The following is a 27160-nucleotide window of genomic DNA, read 5'->3' on the forward strand; positions in this document are numbered from 1 at the left end:
AATGTGTGTTATTATGTGTCAGTATATCTATTGTGTATGTAATGATTAATTACATGTTTTTACGTCATTTATGTAAATTTTATCTATTACTGCTAACCAAAAATAACAGTTGACTATATATTCTAACTGTATACTGTGATACTATAACGCATAATCTTATGTTAAATGGAAGTGGTGGGAGGCATATTATGATGCGGTTATCAGCCAACTATATATTCTGTTTAGTTTATAGTGTATAGAAATATAAATAATAATGAAGCATTTTTCTGTCACTCCATACTTTGTGCCTGCAAGAAAATGTCTGATACGCTGATAAGTTGCTAAATATCGAGCTTTGGCTGAAACGCTGACACGATGTTCCTCATACGCAGCGCGTACCGAAAAGCGTAACTTTACAGCTTGTCATTCATTAATTCACCTACATATTATGTACGTATTTCCAGCCTTAGGTTAGGACTCCGCGCATCTTTTTTGCACCACATCAATCGTATATTTATAGTTAGAGACCTGAAAATTTCGTGTTATTTTTCGTTGAAATAAGCGTAATGTTTTTGGCAAAATTGGGTTATTTTTTTAGAAAAGTGGTGTAGTTTTTTTGCAGCAAAAATGCGGTGCTTCCACTATGTGGATGTTCATGCTTATCAAATCCATGAAATATTTAGAATGAAATTTTTTTTTTAATTTAAAATACCAGAAAAAATCGAATTTTTCGTGAAAATGAAAAAAAACGCAAAATGACGAATACTGCGAAAAAATATCGATATCGAACATTTTCAGGTCTCATCGGTAGGCCAACATGAACAATTAATTTGACACGTTAAAAACAAATATATTCTGAATCGATTATTATACCGTCACTTTGGTGAACCACTGTCGACTATTTTAAGATTGATTCGAATCTTGAAAAAATCAACCATGGCGAAATGTTACGATTTGAGATTGTCATGGCCAAAAGTATTATAGTAATTTATGTTGGGAGTATTATTCCTTGTTGTGCTACCTCGTTTAGCCACCGTTTCGGCCAGCATTACAGTGTCCAACGTCAAACTCAAATTCTTTATTATACGTGTATCAATTATATAATTATCTGAAATATGTAAAAGAAGTATACGTGTTTAATGTTTTGTTACACCAATTTTATTAGGACGCACAAGACAAACTTAAGCCCTCGCATACCCAATTTATACCGATTTATTACAAGTTTCTCGTTAACGCTTTAAGTTAAGTATCAAAAAAAAGGTTATATTTGAAGATCGCATTGTTTTATTTCTATATCATTATTACATTTAAAGTAACCATTGATTAAAATGTACTTTTGACTTGGAGAAGTTTTCTATTCTATCGAGTTGTTTTATTACTGTATCATTATTACATTTAAAGTAACCATTGATAATATGTTCTTCTGACCGGGAGAAGTTTTCTTTCTACCGAGTTGTTTTATTTCTATATCATTATAACATTTAAAGTTACTATTGATAATATGTTCTTCTGACCGGGAGAAGTTTCCTATTCTACCGATTTGTTTTATTTCTGTACCATTATAATATTCAAAGTAATTATTGATAATATGTACTTCTGACCGGGATGAGTTTTGTACTTGATTGAGTTGTTTTATTTCTATGTCAATATAACATTTAATGTAACCATTGATAATATGTAATCTGACCGGGAGAAGTTTTCTATTTGATCGAGATATTTTATTTCTATAGCATTATAACATTTAAAATGTTGTATAACTATGTACGTATTTACATGTGCTTGTAACTGATGCAATGGAGAGCTGTTGTAGTTTGTTTGCCACTCTATTTCGGCAGCCGAAAGAAAGTCGTCGATGGATGAATGACATGTGTTGAGAAAAATAATGAAGTGATCGTTTTACTCTGACTTGATATATTATTAAACTGCAGAATCTCACTTTCACTGGCCAGAGCGGAAATGTGGTCTTTATTAGTCAACCCGTCGCGGTCGTGATAAAATAGGAATATTTCGAAAATCGACATGACAAGCGTGAGATAAAAAAATGAAAACTTCTTATAAATGTCTCAATTTACAAAAAAAAAATAGCAGTATCTCGTTAAAGTAAAGAGTTACCAAAATGTTGATCAATACAAAATTTTCTCTTTTAGAGCCTTTGATTATTATCTGACATTTAGTTTAGAATTTGGATTTAACATACCATAAATGTTGCTTGATTTTCACCAGCCGGGTTATTCTTTTATTACCGCTGTCACCTGAACTAATAAATTACCAATAACTTAAGTCCACCACATTATCTCGGTAAGTCATATGTAGGTATGTGTCTGTGTATTTAGAAAATTAATAATTATTATTTCTACATATATAAATACAAACGTTAATGTTCGTTTGTTCAAAATCTTAAATCTCCTAAAGTTCTTCACAGAATGCTTTGAAATTTTTACACAACGTTGCATTCGAATACGCTTGTTTTTTTTATATATTATAATAGATGTCACTTCTCAGGTAAAAACAGCGACATTTGTTGGAATAAATTTTTTTTAAATAGCGCCATCTGTTGGACGTAAAAGCAATCCGCGCTATTTTTTCTCTATCTGCACAGATAGACTGATCCACAGAAACGCGTGGCTTGGTACAGCTAGTACGTTATAAACAAATAATAAATTTTCAATCCATGAGACTGTCCATTGAAAAATATATCTAATTTCAAACGTATGGTGTAATTCAGAAGAAAGTAAACACAAAAACAATCTCATTACTTACGTTCAATGTTGAATAGGTACAAAAAACCAAACTGGTCTACGGTGTTTCTATGATTTCACATTCACTCATGAGATTGATTCACTTAACCGGTGAAACGCCGCTGGGCCAAGAAAAAGTAAAAATAATCGATACCGGCCTCATGCAAGCGGAATTCACACACAAAAAAGTCATAATTTCACCGAATTCACGCGATTTCTCGACCGAAAACCATTCAATTATATTTGAAGAGCTGCTTATTTATAATGGCGTTCCATGATAAATAAAAATAACTGTCATTTATCTTTATGCTTTATTATCATTGTAAATTTCCGTCATAAAGTTGCTTATTTTTACAATAACAGCTGTGAGACCATTTACGTGATTCATTCATTTTGACTTATTCATACATGGTTGGTATTTCCACCCACAAAAATGTCCATTCACGGTATTATTTTTTTAGTGTTTTTCGTTTTTCGTCGTTTCATTCGTGATGGCTTGAAGTATCTCTCCGCGAATAATGTACAACGGTGACATCTGGAGTAAGGGATTAATAATTAAAACAAAGTAGATATTTATTTTTTTGAGAAATTTTTTCTCAATATTTTTTTGTACACATAAATTTTATTATCTGATTCTATATTAATTTTTTGTTGTGTTTTTTTTTCTATAAATATCTTACGTCTATGATTACAATCATACTGTAATACATGTATCTATATTTTATCGCAACTACCGATCCTACATTTTATAATCCTAAATAAATGTATATATAATCCTAAAATAATTGTTTTTTAAATGACCCATCGGTGGTTGGGTTGGCATCGCGTTTGGGTATCACCCAGGCGTCGTGCGTTCAATTTCTCGGCTGGCTAAGTCTGCCATCACGACACAAGCAACTATTTCCGCTAACTATGATAGCAGTAGGAAATCTTCTAATATTTCCAGGTTATTCGTTACCCGGGAATGTTTGTTTTACTTAAAATAATAATTAAAAAAGTGGAACATTACAGGGTTACGAATAAAACTGAAAATATCTCTTTAAACCATCTCAGTTAGCGTAAAATGTTGCCTTTGTCGTATTGGAGGTTTTAAAAAAAAATTAATTGTTGTAATAATAAAATAAAGGCACAACTTAATAACGCATTACATAGTATTTTTAAGGAACTAATTTAATTACACAGTTAGCAGAGAAATATTCTCAGGTCTAACTGGGGAGCTAGTCTAATTACTTATACAATATTTAAATACATATATTGACAACTGTTATTTAACGGGACTTTATACGACAGTAAAATGAGAAAAACGTGAGCCTCGATTCGAGGAGACTTACTGAACTGAATTGTAGTAAACTGTGAAATACGGTATTATTTTACCCAATGAATTGTTCTAAATGGAGATGGAACATCAAAACCAGTTTATAATATGCATACCTGGTTTCATTGTTCTGCGCTATTTTGCTCTATGAAATGAAATAATCCATAATAACGTACTTTGAAAAGCACGATATCTCTTTCAAAGCCACTTTACCAATGGATTTCCGAGATTTTAACCCGATAATAATTGTTCCGGGTAAAATATGGCGAATATTCATATCGTATTTCAAACTTTCCGCCATTCACGTATTGTCTATGTAATCGAGTATTAGAAATTCGCCGGCCTGTTGTTTACAGAATGTCATAACAATTCCTAAATTTAGTACTGCGAAGCAACTTGCCTATGATGAAATAATAATAAAACTTGAAAAACTTTTCATTGAAATCGAATATGAAGAACTGAAGTTCTTCTTAAAATACGTTTATAGCACGTATCGTGTATTTTTTAGATTTTTTTTACGTAACTTACAAAACTAGACATGTTTTACAGTGGGTAAGTTAACAACAGTTTTTGCTTCGTATGTTGATTGCCCTCATGAATATATTAAATACAATTACACGCATTAATATATTAAATAGTTCTGATGGAAATTAACATTTGTAAATGGATTCTTGCTGATGATAATTTCGCTTTAATGAAGAACATGTATCTACGAAAAATAATCATGGTTTTATTTGATTTTTTTATCTAGTTAAATTATGAACGTAAATTGGGTGAATGATTTCGCTTTGTTATTTGGAAACTCTTGTTTTAGGTTCGCACAGGTACATTACTTCTTACCTGTTCGCCGTATTCAAAAACCCATTATAAAGGTTTATGTACTATTCGGGAATATTAAAGAAATAATATAAGTGATAGTTAAATATTAGTAACATTGTCACAAATCCACGATCCAAGATGAAATTATTAATAAAGAAAACGACCGCCCAACAGAAGGCGAGGTTTTGTGACGTAGTCCCAAATCCAATAAACAGGAAAGCTGTGGGAAATTGTCTCCTTCGATAAATGGGAGGAACTCCAATAACAAGTACAGATTGTTGTAAAGTCTAGCCATCGTAAAACGGCATCAACTTGCTTCTGTTATAAGATCCAATAACTTCCTGAAGCAGATACTAAACTCTGCATGCGATATTGTGTAATTGTGACACAACACACAACCTCTCCTGCCTCACTCTCTTTCAATAAAATATATCATTACATGGTTGACGCCGAGCGTAATAAATACTAGTAACTCGTTTTATTCTCAGTAATTAGGTCGCTTTGTGCAAAAATAACGCCACCATTTAAGTCCATACATCCCATATAAAAAGGTGAAAGACGAAATGTACCTACCTCGGGGCCAGGTAATTGGAAGTTTCTTTCGAAATGTTGTGCATGTCACTAAGCGCGGCACGACATAATATTATGTTAAAATCGAGAGTTACTCGACCAGTTCACTGTGGCGGAATGGTCTCTCAGATGCCTCGGGTATTTGGGTCAAAACGATGCATACTATATATAATTTACATCCTTTCATTTTCCCTCGTACCGCTGAGCTGTTGAGTCGTGTAAACGATATTGACTATGAACAGGACGGAATAACCCACAATTACACAATATCCAAAAATGACTCACAATATTTTTTTACGTTCTGCATTAAAATATTTCAGCCGGTTTTAAAGATAAATTCATTCAAGGGATGATTTAATTAATAATATCGATATGTGATTATTAGATAATTACTGTTGAAGAATTTGTACCTATTGAAATGCTTGGAGAAAGTATATCAGACCGGCTCAAGTATCGGGGCTCTATAAAAGTCCGTGTAAATCTGGCTTCCAAGAAACTGGGCGTCTTGTATAGAGCTAGCAGATTCTTTAATAGTAACCAGCTGCTAACCCTATACAAATTTAATGTACGCCCAGCAATCGAATTTGGAAGCCACCTCTGGGCTGGAGTCCTACACTATTTGATAAATCTACGTGATTATGTGAAAAGGAGAGCGGTCAACCCATTGTTAACAGACTCTCTGTTAAGAATGAGTCTGTTCTACAGGTATTTCAATGGAGCCTGCTCTAAGGAGCTAACAGCATGTGCACGTGCGTGAAACTCGAAGTACACGAGCGCAATACCATTCACAGTTGATATTGGCTTAATGAGATTTTGACGGATTGAAGACGGCTCGTATGTGGAACGATTTACCAGCATCTGTTTTTCCCCCTTCATATAATCCGGGCCTCTTCAAGACCCGCATTAATAAATCCATTTCTACAGCTCCTTCTTTACCCCGCCTCACAACAGCTCCCCTGCATTTACACTGTACAGAAAGTGGCGCTCTTGTGAGGTGTCACATAATAAAATACGTTTCTCTTAACCAACCTTTAATTGAATTAACACCTATTTCATTTCATACTAACATGCTTAACAATAAACATTTCATATTTATTTAACCATCAACAAGTTACTACGTATTGTTCCGCGACTACTTTCATAGTACCTGAAGTACCTATCTTGTACTCTTATTATTATATATTATTTATTGAACAACTATTACTTGAAGGTACAACAACTCTCAACGATAACTTGTAGTAAACCTGTTAATAAACGGTCTATTATGTTATGTAATATACACTTGGTATTGTTCTCCTGAACACCTTACCTTTAACATTGTATAATGTAAAAGCCTTCAAGGCGTGAATAAATAAATAAATTACCCACATTGTAAAGACGATCACGAAATTGAAACCATTTGTTTGATTTAAAAGTTGGTAAAATTGTTTTTTTAGTAGCACGATTCCAATATCTCAATAACATTGTGCTTTTCCACGGCTTTACTAATACGGAATGTACGAGTATTAGAAAAGACGTGTACGCAATTTAAGTAATATTTGTTTCTGTCTTTTATAATACATAAGTTTATCAAATGCGAGCCTTAATTCGACACGCATGATCTGAGAAAGCCCATAAGGTTAATTGTTGACATTCACTGCACAATGCAGAATGTCTTGGAACTGATTCGCTGTACAATTATTTTGCTGGTGGAACGTTGAACGAATATTGAGTTTGTGGGTATGATTTTTGTTAATCTAATTTATTTAAAAAAAAACACAAAAACACACGGTTTTATATAAGAACAAAAAAGGTTCATCTTTGTCATACATCAGGCATCGTTTTTCTCTCTCTGAATAATTCTCTATTAATTTAGAGGCGTTCGTAGATTTTTGTGCTGTAAATCTTTAAGATTTTCAGTCATCTAGTGTGGCGCTATTCTCTGAAGATTGCGCTGAAAAGCACGCATTAAGACTTTTGTTGTAGAGTTACTTAAATCACGAACAATCCTACCCTTCTATTAGGTGCAAATAAATACTCCATGATGTGAGATAATTGAGAGAAATTCTAAGAGTACGGCTTCACGAGGCAATTCAGGTTAGTAACGGCGAAGAACATGAGGTAAACAAGAAATAGATTATTTAAATTAGACATTATATATCTACTATTTTACATTTTTTTAACCTACTACAGCATATAAATAATATATATTCAAGGATGCCGTTATACTCTCGTAAATAGAGATCATTTGGTATTTTATTATTTTGTATTCCGGAGAAATTTGTTTTGAATGCCTAAAATCATCGCAATTTCTCGTAGGGTAGCCATGAACAGCACTACTAATACAAAATACGGGTTATTTCACAGAATCTAAACAATTAATCAAAAACCTTCACAGAACTTTAAAACCAACTTTGAAATTTGATGAATTGTTCAAATGCTGTGAAATATCCCTAACCTAACCTAACATAACTCTTTTTAAAATATAATCGGGTACCTAACATTTTATTTTTTAAATTTTATTTTTTTAAATACAAGTATATATACTGAAGAATTCGCATATCTGTGACAGCCACAATATAGACGGCATGTCTCTCTGTTCTGAATTATTTCTGGTATTTTATCACGTTTATTGTTGCTGATAAAAAATAAAATAGGAAGTAATTCAGATAGGATACTACCATTGATGTATTTATTGTCAATGGATGACACATATGATATCTATGAACATTTTTTCTTTTTTTTCTTGTATTTTCCCTTTTTTGTTTGGAACATGCTTTGCCTGGTTAGAATAAAATCTCTCGCACGGTCCATATTGATGTACCTGGGTTGTTTATTGACTGCAGACGCAGGCAGCAGACTCCACTGACCGGTATACTGTCATGTCGACACAGCCAAAGCCGTTAACCTGAAACGAACTGATTCATAAAAAAACCAACAAGTTACGAGAGACGCTGCTGACCTCGCTACCTTGCTAGCTCCCACGATTTTAAATATAATAATAGCCCATTGAGACGCGTGAACCGTGAATAATACCGTCTGTCAAATTTTCACTTTCTTTTAAAGTATCAAGAAATTCGTTTCGAAAAATAACGCGCGTCGCACTTTTGCAGGAGTTTTATCTTCAGATACAGAATAATGTAGAAGTTATCTATGGAAAAATAATACACCCGAGGAGCGCCTTTGAGAAGATATTCAAATATTACTAATGGTAAAGATATTAAAATTTAAAATTCAGTGAAGTAATAATTTTCAAAAATTTTAGTGAAATTCGCAGAGAGAGAGAGGATGTGAAATGTCAATGGAAAATTTTACGGTTTTAAAGGGAACGGCCTTTAGTTGTCTACACATATTTTTTTTACTACTTTAACAAATAATCAGCCGCACTTAAACACTGTCAAAAGTCATCAGAGGTGAAAAGGGGACATCTATTATTGTGACTTCATTGATGATAATTTACAATTAAGTTACAAAATTTATAATTAATATAATGATTTAGTCAATCAGTCAATCAGTTCGTGTTAATTATGTGTTAATCCCAACTGACCTAGGTCAGTATGGTACTGTATATTATCTCCATGTATATTTAGTAATAACATAGATAATTGTAAAAATGAATTACATATTTGTACAGCGCCCTTGAGGTGATTTTGCACAAAAACGGCGCTATACAAATCATTATTATTATTATTAGTATATGATTTGTAAAATTATCAATATTTCTATAATTGGAATATTACGATGTAATCCCAACTAAAATTGAAAATGTATTACACAAATTTTGAAATGCTAATATTGAGAATTTGGTGTATTCTATTCAGTGCGTTGGTATTTAATTTCATTGGGCGACGCGTGTCAAAGTCAAAGTCATTTGAATTGATAAACTGATAGAATTTACTTTACGGTTGGACCGTGCTATCGAGTGGGATTCGCCAAATAAATAAAGCTCCCATTTGAAAACTTCGCGCATTCACAAACAACCCGTCCAATTCTACCTTCATTTATTTGTATTCTACGTAGGATGATAAAACAATGTTATAGTTTGTGTGTAATAAAGGCGGTCACCTGTAAAGTGGCCGGAGGTGTATCATCGGTGTTTTTGGTTGAGCGATTTGGTAAAATAATGCTTCGGTGCTTTTGATAGAATGACTGCAATCCGTCTAAGTTATTTTTAGAGAATTTTCGTTCAAATGACGAAGTAATATTAAATAAAATTTAATATTAAATTTACTCACTATGGATTAAATTCGACAATCAACTCACCAACAAGAATTACGTCAAACTCTGAATCCTGTATTGACCATATATTTGTTAAAACTAGGAAAAAAACATCTTCATCCATTATTCGATCAACGGTCACAGATCATTTCACTACTACACTTAGCATACATCATAACGAGAAACAAAAAGATGAAAAAAAACAACTCCGTACAAGACAAAATTAATTTTAAGTGCCTAATAGAGGACATACATAAGGAATCTTGGTCAAATGTAATAAATGAACCCGACCCAAACAACGCGCTGAACACATTTATGAACACAGTTGGAACCTACATTGCTAAACATACAACAAAAAATACCCCGAAAAACTACTCACATAAAGAAAAAAAAATAACACCCTGGATCACGAAAGGATTAGTAAACAGCATTCATAAAAGAGACACAATGCACATGCAAGTGCGCAAAACCCCATATGACGACAAACTAAAAAATAATTACCTGCTATATAGAAACCTTTGTAATAAATTAATCAAACAAGCCAAATACAAGTACTACAAAAAAGAAATAAAATCCGCCAAAAACGATCCCAAAAAAATCTGGAAAATCGTCAAAGATATTACTTTCTCCAATCCGAAAAAAGACTCGAAGATCAAAGTACTGTTAATAAATGGAAACAAAACCCTTACAAAAAATGAACCTGGTAAAATAGCTAATTTTATTAACTCCCAATTTGCAAAAGTCGGATCTAACTTAGCTGAAAAAATTCTTCTAAAAAACGGCACAACAGAAGACTCTTTAACCAAACTATCCTCTACCATACAACCAAATCATTCGTTTTATGCTCACAAAATAACTAAAAAGGAAATCTCAGATTTAATTATTTCTCTCAAACCAAATTGCGCTGTGGGCCCAGATAACCTCTCCAATCATATACTGATTAGTCTCCGAGAACATATACTTATACCACTTCAACATATTTTCAACCAAAGTTTCAGCCTCGGCATTGTCCCCGATCACCTAAAAATAGGTTGTATTACTCCAATACATAAATCGGGAGACAAAACGCTTATCTTAAATTACAGACCAATCACTCTGCTAAATTCGCTATCGAAACTACTAGAAAAAACTATGAAAAAAAGACTGCTCGCATACCTTGATAAACACAAACTGATCTCCACCCGTCAATTCGGGTTTAGAGCGAAAATGGGAACAGAAGACGCCTTATCGGAACTAACCACCTACATAGTGAAAAACCTAGATGGCGGTTCAAAGGTGTTAGGAGTGTTCTTAGACCTAGCAAAAGCTTTCGACACCATCTCACACAAATTACTCCAACAAAAACTCAAAAACATTGGCATAACAGGTCCACCACTAAAATGGTTCATTAGCTACATTGAAAATAGACAACAAATTGTAAAAATAAATAATCAAGAAAGTGACAAAGTAGGCAACAGGTATGGAGTACCCCAAGGCAGCGTCTTGGGTCCCATACTGTTTCTCATCTACATTAACAGTCTAACCGAGATAAGCCTAGGGAACATAGAGTACAAAGTAATCAGTTATGCAGATGACACTGTAATTTTATTCAAAGCCCAATCATGGGAAAACGTCTTCAAACACACGGAAACAGGGATGACTGAAGTAAATAGATGGCTAATAAATAATCTACTGACACTAAATATTTCTAAAACTAAATACTTAACTTTCAGTAAAACATTAGCTGGTCAGCCAGATAGTCACCCACAACTTCATCTTCACCCCTGCACAGTTACCTCATTAACTAACTCACGCTGTGTTTGTGACAAAATTGATTATGCGCAAAATATTAAATATCTCGGTTTAACTGTTGACAATAACTTAAAATGGGATCTCCAAATCAACCTAATTACAAAAAAAATACGGAAACTCTCTTACATCTTCAAAACAATTCGAAACATTATGTCACTACCTCAGCTAAAAAATATATATTTTGCACTCTGTCAAAGTATTCTTATGTATGGTATTTCAGTATGGGGAGCAGCAGCAGAGACTCATCTCAAATCACTTAAAATTAATCATAAAACAATAATCAGAATTATGTTCAGAAAGCCTTATCAACATCCGACAGAACAGCTAATGATCAACAATAACCTATTAGACATAAATAAACTATTCATAAAGAAGATCATCTACAAAAACTGCATAAAAATATCACCACACTTCATAACTCACTCGCAAAACACAAGAGCAAACACACACAATCAATTACAAGTACCATATTTCAAATCAAATTTTGCCAAAAAACATGAATCTTACTTGGCACCACATATATTCAATAAGTTTGTAGCCCAAACAAAGACCTATGTCGCATCTAATAATTTGAATTGGGTATTCAAAAGATTTTTAAACTGGTTGAATGTCAAAGAAAGAAGAGAGATAAGTAATATTCTTAATATCTAAAATTATATATTTTCTTTTTTCTACTCTGTTTCTAATTTCTGATTTTCCTCTTATTTTATTATTATTATTTTTACTATAATATTTATATTTCTTTTTTTTTCTTTTTTAACCACTTATTTGTTTTTATGTAATTAGAAATTGTTAGTTACCAGCCTCAGAACAGACTTTGTCTAGTGAGGAGGGTAAGGAGAAAAATCATGTATGTACATAACTAATAATAAATAAACGCCCGGGTTGCCGGCACTGAATTGAAAAAAAATAATTTTTTTTCGGTCTCCGTGCTTTGGTAGAATCTCTTGAACTTTTCTACCTGGAATGTATAGGTCATCACCAGTATTTTGTTTGCTTGTATGTTATTTCTACCGTGAGCTTTGAAAATTTAGTTAGAATAGCATTGAAAAACTTGTTTGAAATTATAATAAAGGTTGTAAACGTAACGTACGTTATAATCTCCACGTTCACAGATTTAATAATTTTTTGAAAATAATCTTCTTGCAAGTTATGAATAAATAGTATCTATTGTCAGTACATAAACTCTATTCTTTCAAGAAAGGCAAACAAATACAAGATCGATTGTGATTTATCCATTCTATTTTTAAATATTAAAGTATATTACAAATGCAAAAATCTAGAAGGAAATTCTATCTAGTTTCTAAGAAGGTATTTGTTTTAACGACATCTTCAAATTGAAGAAATGTGCAGAACAATTCCTCGGATAAAATTCTGCAATTCGATGAGCAATTATTATTTCAAGTTTATACAATAGATAAACAACCCTCTTTGGCTGGACAAGCAATAAATATATCTTTCCATTCATATTTTAGTTTCGATATTAGTAAGGATTCACATACACGGTGGTTTATCAATTAAATACAATTTTCACCATGTTTTTTATTAAGGCTGTAAGAGCGCTCGCAGACTATTGACTTTAATTGTGGCGACAGATGCGTTGCAACAGTTGCTGACATAAATATCCGACACTAGGAGGCATTTTTTGAATCTGTATGAATTTTATAATTGTTTCAAACTGTTGCCGCTACAAAACCTTCTCGTCTGCGGATGCCCTGAATTGCGATCAAGACCAGTGAGCTACATAAAAACATACCCCGAAAAAATATTTACAATGCGATTGGAAACATAAGAGGTTAAATTTTACCTTACAATCTGCAGAAACTAAAATTATTAGGAAAATATTTAATAATAATTACTTCTTTCGGATGTTTTCATTTGGACCACTACGACAGTTAAAATTAAACCAGTTTTTTCAACGAAGTTGGACGACCATATCTTGACATTTATGTTTATTGATTTAGCTTTGTTTTGCGAACTGAGTTGTGTAATATTTATTGAACCACTGCTGAGAACACTGCGTAATTAATTGAATTTTCCATATTAAATAGAAAAACAATATCGCGTGTTGTCTTTACGTCCAACGGATGGCGTTTTTTTAAAAGCGTATTGGACTAAAAGAGAGCGCTGTTTTTTTTTTAAATATATTTTTACCTGTCACAGGTAATATCTATTAAAGGTATACTAAAATGCACGCGTATTCGAATGCAACGTTGTATCAACATTTCAAAGCAATCCGTGAAAAACTTTCGGAGATTTAAGATATTGAACAAACGAACATTTACATTTTTATTTACATTGATAGATGATCGATCAATAGATTGATAGATGATAGATCAATAGATTGATAGATGATAGATTAATAGATTGATAGATGATAGATTTTTATATGTTTTCCGCAATATATTCAAGCTAAGCACAATTGGCACAGCCATTGATTTCTAGATTTTCTGCTTCAAAATTACTTTCAGTTTGTAATGTCATCTCTACAATAAGTCAGTGGAAGGAAGAAATAGTCTGTTGTTGATAACAAGGTAACACCATGATCATTAGGTAGGTTTTTCCTATGAATTATCTTTTTATCTCACTTCAGAATTTATCAATAGCCCGCAGTTCGGGGTGATCATCCATGACAAAAGCAATTTAATATAAAAAATGATGACTGATGATCGATAACCAATGTCCTATCATTTGATACTTGTAACTTATTTATGACCGATCAGTGGATGAGTCGGCATCGCGTCTGGTTCCCACTCAGACGTCGTGAGCTCAATTCTTCGGCTGCTCCTCCATTATGACACAAACAACCTTTTCCGCTTTCTATGATGATAGTATAAAATTTTAAAATATTGTTATTGGATGTTTATCTTTAAAATATATCTATGTTATTTTTATTATGTATTTTTGTGTGAAACCGCACATGAGTCCCAACTGCTCACAACCGTCTGGAGCCAGTGAGACTTTGGCATCTCCAATCGAATGTTGTGAGGTTGAATATAAAAAATAACTTGGCGCATTAGCTGTCCAAAAGTTTTTTTGCTAATTTCCCCAAAAATGCAAAATCTATGCAATTCACTATGATTTAACATCTATTCAAATACCATTTAAAGTATCACTTTTAAAATAATACATAGGTAATCTACGAATGCAGAGACTTCGCGTTAATACTTGTTGCGTTCAAAAAGTTAAGCAATATCCGCCAAGTTCGAGTATTTAATTGGTGACAACTTTCCATACATTTTCTTTTAGTGATAATAATTGAGGTTGTGTTTAATTGCATTCATTAAACGCTTCAAACTTATTTGATTAGCCAGTAATAGTCCAAGTATTAACACTTTTCCGGATTTATTCACCAAATGTAAATAGTGAATGATTTGGAGATGTTTTAGTCCTACTGGTTACGGATAGTCAGAACTTTTTATTTGTGTAAGTGACGCCTTACTAGAGCTATGTCGTTACCCGGTTGGCCAGCCGAGTTAGGGTCTGTATTATGGGATTTATTAATGCGAGTCTTGAAGAGGCCCGGATTGTATAAAGAAGGGAAAACAGAAATATGGAATTATTGGTTGGGGAGGAACATATAATAAAATTTTGAACCCACTTAAAGTAGTTCAAAGATTGGTAATCAAAGTAATTTTGAAAAAACCATCAAAATTTTCTACCGAAATTCTTTTTACAATTTTCAAAGTACCTACAGTAGACAAAATATATCAAAAATATTAAATACTTCAAATTTACAAAGAAATGCAGTCAAATACTCATAATTTGCAATTCAATACATCAGCAAGATACCAGAAAACTATTAAAATTCCAAAATTTAACACTAAGCTCATTTAAAATACCTATCTTTATCTAGACATAATTTATATTAATAACCTTCCATTTTAAATTAAAAAAATATCGAAAATATTCAGGAATTTCACCGTACATTAAAAAATTACCTTAAACTATTATAAGTCCAAAATACGTTTACTACTTACATCTAGAAGTAATATTGTTTAAATCTTGTGTTGTTTCTTTATAAATTATTTACCTTAATACTAACATATATATAATTGAACTAGAATTCCCTCACCAAACACAAGAGCATTGTCTCTTTATGGTGAGGAAAGGCTACTTTAATTTCTATTGTTTTTTATCTTTTTTTATCCTGTATACTTATCTATGTAAAAATATATTTTTTCAAATATTTAATAAATAAAAAAATAAAAAAAAAATAAAAAAAAGATGCCGGTAGCTCGTTCCACATACGAGCCGATGAAGCGGTCTTCCGCTGGTTTACGTCGAGTTTCACGTACGTGCACCGGTGCACCGGGGATAAATGCTGTTTGCTTCTTATAGCAAGCTCCATTAATATTCCTGTAGAACAGACTATGCTATAGAGATATCCGTTAATATTCAATTAGACGGACCGCTCTCCTGTGCACAGAATCACGTATGTTGTTCACGTATTAGGCGGCTCGAACCCAGAAGTGACACCCAAATTCAATTGTTGGGTTTAATTGCGATTTGTATAGGATTAGCATCTGGTTACTATTGAAGAATTAGCCAGATTTACTCGGGCTTCAATGGAAATCCGATACTTGAGCCGGTCTGATATACTTACGTCAATCATGTGAACTAAGTCTGGGGATGTCTTTACCTCTGACAATGGGGCGGGTGCTTCCATTAAATTGAAAAAAAAAATTGACTCAAAACTTCTTGAGCTGTTCGGACATCATAAATGGAAAGTGAAAATATAACGGTTCTGTCGTCAGCGTGGCAATGAATTGTGCATATTCAACGAAATCGTTGAATGAATTGAAAAACAGCATTGTTGACAGTACTGATGGCACCCCTGCATTGATTTGGTGCGGAGAGGAAGAAAAGCCGTCAACTGCGGTTTGAATTGTTCTTCTCTTGAGAAAGTCCATAATCCAACTATTTTATGGTCGTAACATGACAGCATAATAATGTTACTATGATATGGTAACATAATTTTATGGGTATAACGAAACTTAGGAAGAATGCTAACCTATAGGTCTAACTCTGTTTGTGTATCTTTCTGGTACCTACTAAGAATTTACAGGGGCACGAATATATCATCCCTCTGTCTGCAAAGTCGGCTTTGTGCACCAGTAGCCAGTAGTATGGAGTACGCTCTATTAAATCTACCGTTTCACAGTTCGACAGGTCGAATTTGGTTACCAATAGGGTGAAAGTCAGGCATGGAGTTGAGAGTTCGTTTTAAAAAGCTTTACAGTTAAAACAAAACAAAAAATACTTAACATCAGGATTTTGCACTGGGTTCATCTGGAATTTCCTACAGATTTCAGTAACGACTCAAGTTGTCAAACTGAAAACTTTTTAAAATTTCATTTTTTTTGTGAAATGGAATTTAAATTTATTTATTATAAAATACTCATCGATTGTCGGTTATGACTGCTTATTTCATCAAAGGAAAATTATATTACATTTGGTGTTCGGAATTTAAAAAGAAGGTTTTAATTTGTTTTTATGGTAACGATAATGAGTTTTTTTGTTTAGTTTAATGTTTAAGTCTGTTGCTTCCGTAGTGCTGAAGAGTTTAGTCGAATTATTATTTATCTATATATTAATGTTACGCCGCGCCGGGCAGTGCTTTGGGCGGACACATGGGGTTTAACAACTGTTTCAAAGTGCCGCATGACAGCTTAAAATTCTCATGAATATTTGATAATTTATGCACGTAGAATTTAATTTATGTTTTCCAACTGTATGCGGGTATCTTCGTTGCTAAGTTATTTTTTGATTCGGTTGAATGGCCATCTTAAGAGAACATTCTTAAGCATTATCTAAGAAATTTATTTGTTACATAATCTTATCCAAAACATGGGTAACATTGGAAAGAAAGCATGCATACTTACATCACCACACAAGCAATCAAAGGCACGCACTGAAATGAACCGCCGCAAGTAAAATTGAAAACACTGATTTCCGAAATTCCTGAGCACGAGTGCTAGTGCGAGAGGCGAGAGGCGAGAGACGAGAGGCGGGCGAGTGTTCGAGACCGGGCGCGGTAGTGTTGTGTGTGAGTCGGTAGCAGGCGAGACTTGTTGTCCGTCGAGCGGCCCCCTCCGAACCGCGAAGTGCCACCACTATCAGGGGCTGGCCAACACTGTCTTCCTCCTGTCCAACATGATGCCTTGCCTACCCCTGCTGCATGTTATGGTCTACATATTATCATGTAACTCTGAACTTCCCAATCTTTCACTTCCACATCTGCTTTCTCTCCCCATCACATTTTACCTGAAAACAATCCCAATATGGGATGTCTTTGTCCCACTGACTCGGTGCTGATCGGACCCGTTAAAAGACTATAATCACCATAATAATAACGTTCCAGGCCTATTTTTTATTGATGTGAAACATCTTTTGGCGTGATTCGGGGGGTTAAACCAAAACCTCCTAGATAACAAGGCTGGGATACTCATTCAAAGCTGCCTCCTAACTTGTATGAGATTTACAATTTTTTTTTCACTTTACTCTTATTTATTTAAACATCTTAAAGAGTTTTAGTCATTTTAAAAAAATTTCAAAATACATTTTTTTGAGGTTCTCATACAAGTTAGGAGGCTGATTTGTTCAGTGTCCCGGCCTTGTGATCTGGAAGGTTTTGGTTAAATCGACTATTGCGTAGCAAGCGTGTCAAGAAGGGATGAAGCCCTTGTACGGTACGACGTTTCATTTGACCAGCCCTGTGACTCCTCAGCTATTTTCGTCCGGTCGCCAAATATATATTTGCTTCAATTCTCAATAAAATTGGCAATGGGTCTATTCTAAATAATGACGAATTTTTAATTTGCAATATATTTCTTTGTGCATATATTAATGCTAATAAAACAGTTGTTTTATTAGCAAAAATTTAAACTCTTGTTTACTTTCATTTTCACTTCCCTCAATAAAACATCAACTGCCAGGCGTCTAGTGACGGCTATTTTTTAAAATTGATATTCTCTTTTCAATATTTTTTTTCTCTTTTACCAATGCATACATACTTTTTATATTCTTTATGTTATAATTTTAAATTAAATCTTGTTAATGTTATTAAATATGTCCAAAGAAATATAAATATAATTAATTGGGCATACATAATGTTTCATATATATATATATATATTATACTTTTCTAAGAAAACGTTATGAAAAACAGTAACAAAAAAATGAAAGAAATTCATTGAGGTTGTAACCTTGCTATATTTTAGAAGCCGTTTGAAAGCAGGATTAACTAGATGGCATTAGCTATAATCCCATATTCCTGAGAAAATTCCTTCGTTTTTCCGCACTCTCCGAGCTCCCAGTACACTGTGCATACGTGCCGATCGCATTTTCCACCCTCGTCGTTATATCGATTCTCGTTATAAGGCTTAATTTTTTAATTTTTCTATGTAACTATTGAAGTCAGCTTTCAAGATACGTAATCCGGAATTGAATCGAATTCTAATAGAGCAAAAATCTTTTAAATTGTGTGAAATGTTTCATAATTTATTATGTGAACAACATTCCTTTAACTGGCTCAATATTCATGATGAAGAATTTGTCGATGCGCCTCTGAAGTGTGTTAGTAAGCTGTATCGTGTTTAGTTTGACACTTTTTCTCTCTGACAATTCATATCAGACCGGCAGATATGAATAAGAAATGAAAAACAAGAACGATAAGAAATAGCAACACTAGGAATTCATTCTCACAGTTAAATTCTTCACCAGAAATACACTACACCCGCCGGTGGATCCGCCCTTCTTTTTACATTGCTGGCACAATATGCCCAAACTCCTGACGAGCTTCAATAAAGAAGATTGATCAGAAAAAAGTCTCCGACCAACAATGCAATATATTTTATTCGGTACATTATCCATGATTTTTAAATAAACTGCCGTTTTATATTATTTTCACAGAAGAAACCAGTAAATCGAATGTTATATATAAACGTAAAAACATATATTATTCATTTATCCTTACGAAGAAACAATTGGTTCTGAAACATGTCGATTTTACTGATTAAATATTGGTATTTACAAAGTTATTTATTTTATTAAAATTAAAATGACCCTTTAAAGTAAAAATGCAATTGTTAATAAAAATCTATAAGCATTCAACAACTTTCTTGACACATGTTTGCCCACATATATTTCACGCGTCGCACGTTTCTCACGTGTTTCGCACGAGTCAGGACCAGCCTTTAGACCTTTATGTAAAGATAATACAATAATTAGAGTTATGGCGACCAAAATATTCTTAGCATTGTATATGTGTGTAGTTCTGAAGGTATTGTCTTTGCGAAACATCACTGAGAAACAGCCATTTGTCTTGCTTTAGCCTACTTATGTATTTTTTATTATTATTATCAGCTCCCTGATTTATTTTTCATATTTTATTTATTGTTTTTGTGTTTAATTTGTAGAACTCCATTTAATTTTTTTAAAAATTTAATTAAAATCAAATTTAGTAATATAATTATTAAGTTCTGCAAGTATTTTTTGGTTTTTGTTATTGTTACAGCTGTTTCGGCTTTTAAGGCCATTTTCAAACTGTGGTTTATCCACGTTTAGACGACTTATTAATTTGATTTTATTTTACCACCTCCCAAATTTACACCAATTTACTGATAAAAAAAAAAGTGGGTGTGTCAAGCCTACGCAAGACAGAAGTGAAACTTCTAGTATTCCTCTCTCTCTATTTTCATTTCATCATCTCTATTTTCTCTCTTAGGTTAGTTTGAAAATTAGAGGTTAAATAATTCAACGACGAAGCATGGATTTGCTTTTTCTAATATTTTCTTATAGATGAATGACGTTCGATTAATGTATAGTTCCAAAAATTTTCAATTTATTCACAAGTATACAATATTACATAAATAACAATATTACAATTAAAAATTACAAAGAAATTACAATGACAATGATGTGTTCATCACCTCTATCTCGTCACTACTCATTTTTAACACTGAAATTCTGTACCAAACCGTATGAACCACAATCAATTACGTATTTCACTCGTATTACACTCACGACGCAGTATACTAACCAAGCAGCTGATGCTTGGCGTGGCGCAGTTCGCTGGTGTCTGAGAGAGAGGAAAGAAGAGAAGAGAGAGAACGTTCGTGAGCGGCTCCCCCACCTCAACAAGCGCATATGGTGAGAGAGGGACAGTGAACGGTGAGCGGTGGTGGGGGTACCCGCATTTTCGTGTCGATCCTGACTCGGTTTTACTCCGTCCCCGAAAATCCATTACGCGCCTAAAGAAGTTTCACTTCAATAATTGTGACAATAGATTTCATATTCTGTGGGGGTATTTTGAAGTCTGTTTTCCCCACATTAATGTTTTCTTAATTGTTCAATAATGATGTAGCAGTTATAAATTTATTTAAATGTGTTATATTGTTAAGGTTTTGTGAACATACTTAGAAGCGGGGAATAAATAATTTTCCTTACTTTATTAATTAATGTTATATTAGGGTCATTGGTTCTTTTATTGATTTCTAATTGTTCAAGTAAATTTAATCTAAGGCCCTTTCTTTCTATGTGCGAACAATGAACTTAAACCCTTGCAAGCCGAAACATCTGTAACAATAACAAAAACCAAAAAATACTTGCAGAACTTAATAATTATATAATTTTTCGAAGAAAACTTCTTCTAACTGCTTTTCACTTAGTGATGGCATTATTTATTTTTTATTAAAACACAAATAACTTTGTTTACATCACTTTCTTTCGATACAAAATCTCAATCTCCCTCCCTGCTCCTTCTACCTCTTCTTTCTAGACCTAATTTTAATTATAACTTTAGTATAGGTACTTGTGCTCCTGATGAAGTGAACTTGGTTCATGAAACACGTTGAGATTTTGTATCGAAATAAAGTGATGTAAACAAAGTTATTTGTGTTTTAATAAAAAATAATAATTGTATTATTAAATTTGATTTTATTAAATTTAAAAAAAATAATATTTTGTTAATTTTTAAATTGAGTTAGTACATACAGAGAAAAACGCATTCATTTTGAATTGTAGATAATAAAATAATAAACCAGCTTTAAAATTGTAAATAATTAAGGAAATGGACAATTCATTGCTCCTCAACGATTTTTAAAATATGGTTAGCTCACATTAAAGATGTCAGAACTTGAGGTGAATTTGATGCAAGTGGTAGTTTGTTGTAGAATTATTGTTCCAGAATAATTAATGCATTTTGGAATTTTGCCAAGCTTTCCGTTGGTATCTACTTTGCAGGTGATAAGGTTTGTGGCGAATAAGGAAAAACGTGTTAAGTAAAGATTTGAAATATCCATTCAAAAAATTAAACTCTTCTGTCATAAGTTGTGTTTTTTCATTAACTTCTTTCAGCCAGATTTCAGTTCTTGAATTGTACTTTTCTATTCGTTTTATATCTGAGGAAAGAATGTTTGAATTTGAAAATATTTTTTATGTAGTTTTGATTTGATCTTATGTGATGGATACACGGTCTAGTAGAAGATTCAGTATTTTTGAATAGTTTCAATGGTATATTTTTAGGATTTATTTGTTGTACATTTGGTACGTCAAAACTTTTGAAAATTTCAATGGAAGGCGTTCTTATGGGTACTTTATGTGTGGTATTTATAATTTGTTTTTGAATTGTATTCAGGTACATGTACTTTGATGCAACAATTCTCCTTCCTATACTTCAATAATCGATTCGAGAATGACATGCGTAGTAGACTTTTTTATAAGGTTTTTAAATTTTTGTCTACAGTGTGAATATGTCGGATAAGTAAAATATGTCGATGCAAAACGTTCTGAGATTTAACTATTTTAGAGGTTATGGAGATTGATTTTGGGAGTAATAAGCCGTGTTGTGCAAACGTTCTGATCCGATGATGAACACGGCAAATGAGGAAATATTACCCCAAAATCAATCATAATACTTTTTGACCTCACCAAATACTCTACTATTTGTGGTCGCTTATTGGATATATATCATATTTCCAGCAATTGGAATATGAAAACCGACCATGTTCATTCGTTTGACGTAGGGATGTAAACATTTCAAAATCTATGTATATTCAAATATATGCAATCAATATCAACATATGCATTCAATATCAATATATGCAATCCCTTTCAATAAACGCAATCCTTTTCAATAAACGCAATCCCTTTCAATAAACGCAATCAATATCAATATTAAAATTAAAAATCTTTGTGCGCATTTCAACGTTTTTAATTATTCACCAAAATATATGAGCATCAGTAATGAGTATATTTTGGTGAATAATTGAAAACGTTGAAATGCGCACAAAGATTTTTCTAGTATATTTATTCGTTTATGCATACAACATATTTTCGGGAAAAAGATGGAAAAATGTAGGATTGTGATCTAAAATTTAGTTATTAATTTCAATTTAGTATAGAAATTCAGATGTGTAATTGTTTATAAGAATTTATATAATGTAATTCAATTTACCAAATTAGGTACACATGTGCAAATAGCTTGTAAATTTAAAGTACCCATGAATGAAATGAATTTAAAACAATGAACAAAAAAAATTGTCGAATGTTTTTTAGTGTTTGAAGTTATTTCCTCTTGGGTAAACAGAACCGTAGTTCTTGCTCTTGGAACTAATTGATTCGATTAACTTCACCGTAAGAACTCGACCAAATACTCCTGTTTTCTTGTCCTTGGTTGACATTATTTCGTTATCATTTTGATTGAACCGATGGCCTTGCTTAAATAATGGTCACCCGCAAATATGGCGATCCGTTAGAATGCGCCTAATTTTTTCCGAAGAATGCAATGTGAAGAATTGTTAAATTTTTGAAAATATTGTTTTTAGTTTGATAAATGTATCAATAACAAATATTATAGATGCTTTAATTAAATACTGCGAGTAAAACATATTTTGGCCTTTGCTGTATTTGAGTATTTTTTAAGTATTTTTTTAATTAGTGTCAGGCCTATAATAAACTGTTAGAATTTCATTATTCAATAAACTGTTAGAATGCATAAGAATTCTTTTTTTCCTTCATAAAATAAGAAAAGTACGCCTTAAATAAGATCCAAGCTTATATCTGAGACATTTATATAATACGATCGTAAAGACAAAAACACCAAGGGCTAGTTGTTTCAGAGAATTTGAATAATTCACCAAATTTCAAAGTTCTGTTATAATTTCAGTTCTATATCATCTCACTGAGAGATCCCAGCGAGCATATCATTATATGTATTTGTTACAAAAAAGTTGATAAAACAAAACAAAAAAGATATATATAAGATAACAGAACTTAAATAGGTTTTATACAGAACTTTAAAATTAACATTGTAATTAGTAGAATTGTTAAAATGCTGTGGAACAACCCGTCCTAACAGTGCTTTGGATGTAACCTTCACTTTCGACAAAATAGTGATATTCTGTAAATCTTCGGATTATGAAAACGAGAAACCGCGAATTTAATATGAAGACAAAATTACACAATTCTAGACTATCAAGACACGAAGAAAGAGAGAAAAAACTTTTTCTTTGTAACTGGCCGTTTTAATATATATTTGCTATTTTCGGGAGGTGAAGCTTGCCTATCGATCGTGTGAATCTAAAACGAGTAGAACGTGAATTTCAATCGGTAAAGCTAAAGTCTTGACCGAAAGGAGGCCTGAGAAGGGGTTTCGAGAAGCGACCGTCAGCGTCTTGCCGATATAACCTGGAATCTAATGTGAAGTGTTACACGATATCACCGATACACAAGTAAATACACCCTACCCGTGCATAACTACCCGCTCGCTGGAATTCCTGTTGAACCGTAATAGGTACACAAACGTTTCCCGATGAGTTTCTCGCCTGAAAACATAGTTTCAAAATACGTATATAGAATGAGAAAGAGAAAAACCGAAGGATGTGTTTTTGAGCGTGTCCGTGCGCCCTAAGTAAGATGTTCATTTTTCGTACTGAAATTAATCGATTTCCGCTGAAATTGATCGAATATTTTTTTTATATCTTAAATCTCTAGAACATATAAACAATGTTACTGTCCTGCCTGGGACCTACTAGTCGAAAAGTCGACTTGTTAACATCACTGGCAACATCGGTTTTCTTTATAATCGCCCGAGTTCGCATATTATCTAGTGATTATCGTTCCTTTGTGTTAAATAATTGAATTTAGTGGTATTCTAACACAATAGTAGCAGACCTTGCGAGTGACAGTGTTCAGCACAGCGTACATATTAGTTTTCAGAGCGGACATATCACTTCACTTGATCTCCTGCTTAATTAAATATTGTCTTATTGCAATTACTAAATAGAAATACGTGATGTATCACCGCGCTCGGTACCTTACTATACATAATTCTTGTTTTGTATTGTTTGCAAAAATATGTTTGGCCAATCATATTCAGCCATGACCTTCTAAAAAATAAAATGTTAGCAAAATAATAACAAAGTTGTTTCTCGAATAATTTTGTAATTGACGGAGTAATTTCTATGGGAATCGCAGATGATACTTAAAAAGTTAATACTTTTGCATCCAGCGTTTAAGTTACTACAAGTTATTATCACTCTAATTCAAGGAATTAAGGATTAACACACTTTTGTTATTTTGACCCTTGATATGACGTGACTGATAATTCAGTCGTTCGTGCGTGGAGAAAAATATTTATTTATATTTTTTTGGAACATATTTTCTTTAATTTTTAATAACCCGTCAATGTACCATCTCGTCAAATTTTTGGTAAACTGGTTAAAAATGGGAATATGGGAAGACGTGTTATCATGCACGTTTATTTGCATTGATAATATAAAATGTCGAAATACGGAAATATGTTACGCCATCGAGATAATACATTCGTATATAAAAATAGTATTTTTGTAGAAATAAGGAGACGTAATACTTCATTCCGAAGATACGTCATGAAATTATTAATATTATTATAATTTTTTTTAAAACTTAATGAGTAAAACCTCAAATTTTCAATATTTAATTATTGAAGACAAAACTCAAACAAAAATTTGAAGCTAAAAATCAGCCAAAATATACGGCTACATCTAGGAATTGAACCCAGAACCCTCGCCTTGCCTCTACCTACTGAGCTAATAGGACACTATCTCCTGAGATCATATTTAACTGTATCATACTACGAATAAGAACTACCAAAATTACCTTCATTTTCTGACCGCATATATTTATTTATTGGACAATTTGTATAGCGCCGCTTTTGTGAAATATCTTTTCAGGGGCGCTTTAAAGTTGATGCAGGTATTACAAAAAATATAAATATTACAATATTATATGTTTATTGGCTGCTATCTTTATGTATTCTCGCAAGATTTAACTCGAGCTAAATGCAATCTGCTATCGATTCCTTTGTTAATAGATCAGTATCATCTTCGATATAAAGAAATATATATTCTGTTAACGCCATTTATGTATTTGACATCAGTCATCATCAGCAACAAAACATCCTATAGCTGGTTTATTTTTAAAGTAAAATTAATTGGACATAAAAAAGCACTTTAGCATGGTACTTTAATTGAACACAACGACTGTTCACTAGATGGAACTAAATGCAGCTTATAAAATAATGATCCTCGGTCTAATTTCAAAGTCTGATTTCGGTAACACATTAGGAATAAGTCATACGCTATTTCGGATTTATGGTTATCCCTTTTTGAATTCCCGTAAAAAAACTTAAATTGGAAAGTTGTTTAGTTAGATTCTTTGAATGCAATTGCTCATTCATAACGGTCTTCATAATTTAAACAGATGCCGATACAAAAGATACAAAAGTTTCAATAATGCGTTGAATGCCATTTTAATGAGTCAGGGGTTCGGACAACTAGGCCTTAGCCTTAAGGCGAATATAAATGCCAAACATATTTGGGTTTCTACCCCTTCCAACAGAATATAAAATGTGCACATTTTTTGGTCTTATCTGAACGAGACAAGTAATTGCAGTAGCCGCGTACTATGTACCTGCAATACGTAGGAAGCGCCCGACCAGGCCTCCCCGTTTGCCAATGCTTCCGTATACCTACTAATACCTTTTTAACTGGTGGACGGTTACTATCTACTTATCAATGTAAGCGCCAAAGTGAGTTTTATTTATTTGTTGAATATTTTTATATGAATGAAAAAAAGTTAGTCAATAATAATTATAAAAAATAATCTTAGTCATAAAACGGTATTTTTTTAAAGGTGTTTTTTATATGAGTTCTTAGTTACCTCAAGAAAAAACAAAATTATCAGTGGTTTACGTTTATATTTTTTGTAACGCAACCAATAATTTTATTTTAATTCCGATCAATAATAAAGAAAGAAAAAGCTTCAATTTATGCATAGTATATGTTTTGGTATTCAAAATGTATACCGATTCGTAGCAAAGATTAATCTAAATAGTGATTTAGCATTTACCTTCCTCTTAATATTCTTTTAGCGATTTAGAATTTACGCTGATTCGTGTCGTAGTTTTAGCGGCACACGTAGTCGTTCCCTGAAGTATTCGCGAAGGGCGTCCGATGGACTAATTAATCGAATAGACACGGGTCAGATTGCCCAGTCTCCCGTTTGTGGGGGGGAGGGGGGTGCCGCCGTATCTGGTGTCCGAGTTATTACGTTTAACACACGCGGTAATCAAATCCTAGGAGGGGGTGTATGATATCGTTTCCTATCTCAAAGGCTTCACATCTTAGTCCAATATTGTTTACAAATGATATTACAAAAATATTTCATGATGTTTATTTTACTTTTTGCTGATAAACTCAGAATTTTAA

At 32.8% G+C, this 27160-nt stretch overlaps 2 protein-coding genes across 16 annotated transcripts in view; one reads left to right on the forward strand and one right to left on the reverse strand.

The window, feature by feature from the left end:
- b6 (pentraxin-related protein b6) overlaps nucleotides 1–17437 on the reverse strand; it is a 44676-nt gene extending 27239 nt beyond the window's left edge. Inside the window, exon 1 of one of the 2 annotated variants that reach the window (XM_089645797.1) lies at nucleotides 17295–17437. The gene's annotated coding sequence lies outside the window, so the exon portion shown is untranslated. Of the gene's footprint in view, nucleotides 1–2739; nucleotides 2819–17294 lie in introns of those variants that run through there. The other variant, XM_089645798.1, reaches the window with a different exon arrangement.
- Nucleotides 1–27160, forward strand: part of LOC149412399 (coiled-coil domain-containing protein AGAP005037) — a 408813-nt gene that overhangs the window by 288963 nt on the left and 92690 nt on the right. The gene's annotated exons all lie outside the window — the stretch shown is intronic.

The sequence above is a fragment of the Hesperophylax consimilis genome, chromosome 23, assembly GCF_061612785.1.
Source record: "Hesperophylax consimilis isolate HC1 chromosome 23, BYU_Hcon_1.0, whole genome shotgun sequence".
NCBI lineage: Eukaryota > Metazoa > Arthropoda > Insecta > Trichoptera > Limnephilidae > Hesperophylax > Hesperophylax consimilis.